General features: G+C 46.8%; 1 long non-coding RNA gene across 3 annotated transcripts in view; it reads left to right on the top strand.

The window, feature by feature from the left end:
• The first annotated feature begins 4630 nt into the window (after nucleotides 1-4630).
• Nucleotides 4631-7339, top strand: part of LOC112544486 (uncharacterized) — a 33310-nt gene continuing 30601 nt past the window's right edge. For 2 of the 3 annotated variants that reach the window (XR_012897305.1, XR_012897306.1), the window contains exons 1-2: nucleotides 4631-4709; nucleotides 5338-5524. This is a non-coding gene — a long non-coding RNA (uncharacterized LOC112544486). Of the gene's footprint in view, nucleotides 4710-5337; nucleotides 5525-6899; nucleotides 7328-7339 lie in introns of those variants that run through there. The other variant, XR_003087836.2, reaches the window with a different exon arrangement.

Genomic DNA, 7339 nt, shown 5'->3' on the forward strand with positions numbered 1-7339 from the left:
ATTGAATAGGATACTCTTTCGTCTGTCTGCTTTGCTCAATGTCCATCTCCCCTCTGTTAGGATACAGAGTATATCCTTTCCTAAATCTTCCCCTGGGGGATGTCACTGTTCAAACTGGGTGCTCCTCTGCTCCTCTTGGCTTTCCCCTGCCCGTAGTTTCAAACTTCACTACAAGCTTTCTGAGTTTACCTACCCGCAATCTGGTTCCACTTGGGCTTACTTGCACAACTGGCATCGGACAGACCACAGACTGCTGCCCAAGGGGTGGGTCATCTCTCTTGTCTTGCAAGACGTGTGAGCAGGAAACGGATGCTTTTTCTCTAAAAGGGGGAAGAAAAAAAGTCCAGCAGCCATGGAGACTTCATGCTAATGGAAGAACAGGCTGCAGCAATGAAGATCACGTCTCCCCCCAGCACACACCCTTCCTCTCTGCCGGTGAGGGGTGTGTTGCTGATTTTTCTGGGGGTCAGTGGCCCCCACCTCAAAAAAAGTTTCCTGCTCCAGGGATAAGACAATATCAGTTTATTGTTGCTTGTATTATCATTACCACTCTAGTCTTACACCAGTACCCCATCATGCGAGGTGCTATACCCAGAAGAAAGAAACAGCACTGTCGTACCTCGGAGTTTCGTACCTCGGTACCTTCGGTGGTCTGGACTGTCAGTGTCAGCGTTGTCTGCTCAGGGTCGTCCTGGAGCGCTCCTGACAGGACCTCTACTCCGTTGATAAACTTTCGGCTGCGTGCGTAACAATCGGTACTCCCTTTATCTAGAGTGTTAGACCCCGTTCACTTGGGTCAACACAAGAGATCTCTGAGAGGCCCCGGAAACGACAGATGCAGGCAAGGTTTGAAATCAATCGAGCAGGTTTATTGTCAAATGCGAAGCTCTACCAGTTGGTAACAGAGATCAGTACAATGTTATACCACTGGGCACTATGGCCCGCGTTGACAAGGTACCAACACCGGGCAGGCCTATTGCCATATAACAGATATTAACAGCACTTAGTCAAAGTTAAGTTACTGTGCATTCTGTAAGTTTAGGCAATGACACCTGCCGTTCAGGCGCCTAGTGCGCCCCCCCCCCCAAGGTCGGCCGGAGAGCACCCTCTGCGGTGTACTTCTATAGACAGGTACAAACAACTTACATCATTTCTTTACGTACCAGGTTATCACCCTCTGTTGCCTAGTTACCACCCCTCACCTTATGGAAGGGGGGCTCACTTACTATCCTTCATGCTGTCAATTCCAACCTGGTCCTGAACCTAGGTCGGTCTGTGCATTCGTTTTTAGGGAGTTTTTGTACCAAGACATTTCTTATTAAGATGTTCCATTACTCCCCTTTGGCTTACAGTCTGTACCCAGTGCCTCCCTGTGTCCTTCCATGCTCGACCTAACTTACACAATCGCACAGTTATCAGTACGGCCTCTTTCTTGGTTCCTGTTACTGAACCAAAGTCTTGCTCACTAGATTGCAGGCCTGTTGCTGTTTTCATGTTGCAGGCCTTAGCCTGCTGACTCTATGTTACTGACCCTCAACTTACTACAAGCACAATCCTTGCTGTTCGTCTTGGGACTGCCAGGTGTGAGCGGTTGCGAGAGGAATCCTAAACGGTCTTTGGGCTGAGGACACCTTTGCACGGTGAATTGAAATACCGTTTTTCAGACCAACTACAATTCCAGTCGCACTGTGAACCAGTCTACAGTCTAGGAGAAGCGCCTCCTAAAAGACTTCAAGGTGAGCCCTCAACTGTAACCATGCAGCAGAGCTGGGGAAGTGTATGGTTAAATTAAATGTAATTAATATTCTTAAAAGGAAAGTGGGCTTAGACTTGACACTGGCTCCTTGTGTCTCTGTCCTGGACATGCCCTGTGACCTTAGAAGTTCCTTAGCCCGCATTTTTGAAAAATGGCTTTGGGGAGGGTTGCCCCTCATGAGGCATCTTACTTTCAGACACTCTGAGTAGCCCCAACTCCAAATACAGTCAGCAGGGGCGGTGGCTGCTCTGCAGCTCAGAAAAAATCAAGCCTGGGGTGTCATGAGTTAATCACCCAAACTTGGAGCCCAGTTTTGAAAATTTGAGCTGGTTTCTCCCTCAGTAAAATGGGCTGATGGGGACGGGCGTGCCACAGGTGTTGGGATTCAATTCAGTAGCACTGGGGACATGGTTGGAGAGAAGGCATCCTACCAGCCCAAGGGAAATCTCTCCCCCCAATGGTAAGTTGGTAACCCAAGGGCAGAGAGTTGAAAGAAAACACTAGTCAGTATAAAGTTGAGTGGCACACCCAGGCTACATCGACACTGGCAGCTTCTTGTGCAAGAACTCTTCCAGAAGAGAGCGTCTACACTGGCATGTGCCTTTGTGCAAGAGATGTGCTTTTGCGCAAGAGCATCCATGCCAGTGTAGATGCTCTCTTGAACAAGAAAGCTCTGATGGCCATTTTAGCCATAGGGCTTTCTTGTGCAAGAAATTCATGTTGCCTGTCTACACTGGCCTCTTGCACAGGAACAATTGCACAAGAGGGCTTATTCTTGAGCGGGAGCATCATAGTTCTTGCGCAAGAAGCACTGATTTCATACATTAGAACGTCAGTGTTCTTGCTCAAGAACTTGCGGCCAGTGTAGACAGGATCGCGCCAATGTAGACACAGCCCCAAAGTGTAGGAAGGGGAAGCATTTCCATTTGAAGCTAGCCATGTGTGGAAGCTAGTCTTCCAAAAGAAGACAAATCAGGAAAGAGATCTTGGCATTATCGTGGATAGTTCTCTGAAGACGTCCACACAGTGTGCTGCGGTGGTCAAAAAGGCAAATAGAATGTTAGGAATTATTAAGAAAGGGATAGAAAATAAGACACAGAATATCTTACTGCCCCTCTATAAAACTATGGTATGCTCACATCTTGAGTACTGTGTACAGATGTGGTCTCCTCACCTCAAAAAAGATACCTTGGCCTTGGAAAGGGTTCAGAAAAGGGCAACTAAAATGATCAGGGGTTTGGAACAGGTCCCATATGAGGAGAGGCTAAAGCAACAGGGACTTTTCTGTTTGGAAAAGAGGAGACTAAGGGGGGATATGATAGAGGTATATTAAAATCATGAGTGGTGTGGAGAGGGTGAATAAAGAAAAGTTATTCATTAGTTCCCATAATAGAAGAACTAGAGGACACCAAATGAAATTAATGGGTAGCAGGTTTAAAACTAATAAGCGAACGTTCTTCACACAGCGCATAGTCAACCTGTGGAACTCCTTGCCAGAGGAGGCTGTGAAGGCTAGGACTATGACAGCGTTTAAAGAGAAGCTAAATAAATTCATGGAGGTTAGGTCCATAAAAGGCTATTGCCAGAGGGTTGTAATGGTGTCCCTGGCCTCTGTTTGTCAGAGGCTAGAGATGGATGGCACTAGACAAATCACCTGATCATTGTCTTCAGTCCACCCCCTCCAGAGCATCTGGCGCTGGCCAATGTCGGCAGACAAGCAACTGGGCTAGATGGACCTTTGGTCTGACCCAGTAAGGCCAATCTTATGTTCTTACGTTATGTTCTAAAAGCTAGGAGGAAGCAGATGGCCACTTGCCCTGGACTTTTTGAAGGGCTTCTGGAAGCTTGGAATAGCTGTTCTGCATATACCAGTTAAAATGTTCTCTTGTCACCTACCATTTAAGTACTTTAAAAAGTCTGACAGTTGATTAGTGATGGGCCATGATACTGCTGGTGAAAAGTGAGCATAGACTCTATTGCCAATCAGTGTATAGAGAAATATCGTTTTCTTGTTTCTAGTGCGTAAATTCTTGGCTTAGGTCACTGACTTCAACAGGTGGTTAAGCTAGATTTTGTTACCCACACAATCTAGGGCATGCAGTCAACGCTCGTTTAGTATGGGGAGGTGAGCTAGCAATTCTTCTTCAGAGACGAGGGGGGAAGAGAGATCAGCCACTGCATGTACCTGGAATTGGGTGGAGTTTTTTAAACCAAAAAATTATTCAGAAAAAAAGTGGTTTGGGTCAGCTTCCCTAAAAAAGCCTTAAATTCCAAAATAATTAGAGTTTTGTTACAGCTTCGAAATAAAATGTTTTGATTTTTGTAGAAAATAACTTTGTGATTAAAACAAAATTAAGGAAATTAAGTTTCTTAATGGTCCGGCCAACATTTCAGAAAACTTAAAGGGGAGGGGGCTGGTTCGACCAGAAATGTATTTTTTCAGACTCACCACAAACAAACAAACAAACAGAAAATCCATTAGCCCAGCTCTCCTTGCATCTTCATTTTGCCCTCAAGATGAGAAACATGTCGGTATGCAGATCGGCTTCTCTCGTAAGCACTGAGCGACCCGCTGCCGGATGCCGAGAAGGTGTTAGCCGAGATTGCAGTGCCATTAACGTCTATCATCCTAATGTGTGAATTAAAAGGGTGAGATGCTACTTGAAAGGATTTGACAGGAGCATGAAAACCAGAAGGAGCTGTTAGATGCTCCCTGATGGTTCTTGGCTTGCATCCAGCATTAGCAGGGCCTGGTACATCATCTCGTGCTCACTCGGTAAATACTGCTAGGATTTTCTGTCTCTGATTCCAAACCCTCTGAACTAACAGATGATGTCATCAAAAGTAACCATGGCAATGTACCACGGCAGCTTGGTGGCATGTTGCCTTTCACTTGGGGAGAGGTGGCTTGTAGAGGAGCCATTTAACTGAACCTACTAGTGGAAGTGCTGCAGTATGTATAGATGGGGATGTCATCTCTCATCCCCCCACAGTGTGCTGGTTACTGGTTTGCAGCTTTGGGGTGGCATTTGCAACTTTGGGGAGCTCAGTGCCTCACAGGAGCTGTCTCTTAGCAGGCCAGATTTCCAAAGGCATTTCACCACCTAAACAAGCAGACAGGCACCAATATTCAATCCATCTGCCTCTCGAGGTGCTGGAACACTTTTAGAGAAGCTAGTCCTGCAGCTGTTTGGCCAGAGGCATTGGGGTTATTCCTGCCTGACCAAACGGAGATGTGTGGCAGAGGAAAGAATTCTCCAGGACATGGGAAGAGGGGGCTTTGCGAGTCTTTTATTAGCAGTATCTGAGTGTTGTTTTCAGCCAATAACATTATACATTCTCCAACTCCTGAGAGACAATAGAGACCACTCTATCACTGGGATGGGTTCCCTAGGGAGGTGGTGGAATCTCCATCCCTAGAGGTTTTTAAGTCCCAGCTTGACAAAGCCCTGGCTGGGATGATTAAGTTGGGGTCTGTCCTGCTTTGAGCACAGGGTAGGACTCGATGACTCCTGAGGTCTCTTCAACCCTAGGATGCTAACAGCAGCAGGACTTTTCACATTGAAAATTCTTTGTTGCAGATCAACTCAGGATGAATGCTGCAAATAGTGAGCTCTAACTGGAGCGCATCAGAGAATCATTTGCAAACACTTTTTGGATCAGCCAGACCAATCACCGCGTAAGCCGAAGTCCATGCACGATGAATAACCTGCTCACCCACTCAGCTTTCTGGCTGATCAGTGCTGCTCTCTGAACAAGGCATTTCAGGTAAGACCCATTTTGCTAATACACCATCAACAGGATACAGACCACGGTCTTGTGTAGACAACAGCATTCAAATTATTACTAAGACGAAATCAACCAAATGGAACCCCAGCGCCTTAGAATGAGAGTATGAAAATGCTCGTTCCGTTCACTGCTTTTGGAGGCGGAGATTCACCATTACAGATCATGCAAGCCCAGTGTTTGTAGCGGGAAGGCAGAGTTAATGGGCAAACTGGATTAAACAAGATTTTACTCACAATTACCTCTGCCAATTGGGTGGCAGGGAGGCAGCCATGGCAAAAGGTTCTTAGCAGCGGTTTCTAATACTGGAAAGAGACATTCGTGTATCGCTGGGAAGGAGCAAAACAAAACTCAATTGTTTTCCACACGCCTCCATCACTACCCTGATAATCCATTGGGCCACGAGCGTGGGTAGCAGCCGGCAGCGGCTCAGTTTGTATCCACAGCGTTGCACGCAAGCAGCCTCTTTGGGTCTAAAGAACCTGCACTTATAGAATCAAATACTGCAAATCCCATGCATCCAAACCAAAGTGGAACTGTAGCTAAGCTGATGTGTTTCACTGGCTTCCCACCTGGGGCAAGGTTGCTTGAAGCAGGACTGAGTTTGCGGCTAAAAACAAACCCAGGTGCTTTCTTGCAAGACAGCAGCAGTGAGTCCAAGAAAACCTTGCTTATTTCACCCTTATCCTAGGAAATTCCAAGAGGGTCATTCCATGCTTAAAAGCTTTGGGTCTTTTAAAACTCGCCTGTTTATGAGGTACGAAGCTGGGTCATCTCACGTCCCAGACTCCAGTCCATGCAGATGGAAAAGAACGGGACAAATGAGGGAAACGACACGCAGGGCAACAAGAAGTTGGGAGAACTAGGAGCCATAATGCTGGGCAGGTCTGATCCAAGTTTAATAAGGAATGAGGGGATGGAGCAGGCGGGGATTCTGTAGCGAGCACGTGAGGGAAGAGCTGTCACAAGCACAATGGAAGGGCATGAGGAGGACAGCTGAGAGGCAGGGAAGAGCTGGGAGGACAGAGCGACCCGAGTCTCTAGCACTAAGGGTAGGTCAACACTGCGGTTAAAAAACAGCGCTTGGCCACTCAGCGCAGGTAAAAAACTGTTTAACTGCAGTGTGGACCCTGGGGCTCAAGCTGCAGCCCCATCTCCTCACAGGGCACTAGAGCTGGACTCCAGGCCAGACCCAAATGGCTACAGTAGAATTAAATAGCCCCCTAGTCCAAGCCTGTGCCCCCCCCCCCCCCCCCTGTCCGAACCAGTTTTTCCACTTGCTGTAGCTCATAATAAAACTGCCTCTGGCTACTTGTTGCTAACAAACGCAGAGCGAGGACAATGTTTTCTTCCACAGATCCACCCACAGTGTAGACGGCAGGGGTGTGAATTGCAGCACACCCCATTTTGTGCTGTAACGGCCCCAGGTTGACTCTGCTGGCACAAACTAGTTCATATGAACATGGTGCAGAAATGGCCCTGTGCTCACACAAACTGGGTCTCTCTCAGCACGAGCTTCAGCGCAAAAATGAATGTGCAATTACAGCACAAAAACTTCAGTGTGTGCTACAATGTGGACAAGCACTAAAAGCAGAAGCAGAGGAAAAAAAATTTATTCTCACCGGCAGCTTTATGCAAAATTACCTCCCAAGCCTATATAAAATAGAGTAGTTCCAGGTAACCATCACACGCATGTTTGTATTTACTGGATATATTACTGATTTCTTTTAATATGCAAAACTTTGTTGCTATTGTTCTATTAATCTGGTCTAACATTACTTCTGTATAATGTTACGT

Source organism: Pelodiscus sinensis, chromosome 23, assembly GCF_049634645.1.
Source record: "Pelodiscus sinensis isolate JC-2024 chromosome 23, ASM4963464v1, whole genome shotgun sequence".
Lineage (NCBI taxonomy): Eukaryota > Metazoa > Chordata > Testudines > Trionychidae > Pelodiscus > Pelodiscus sinensis.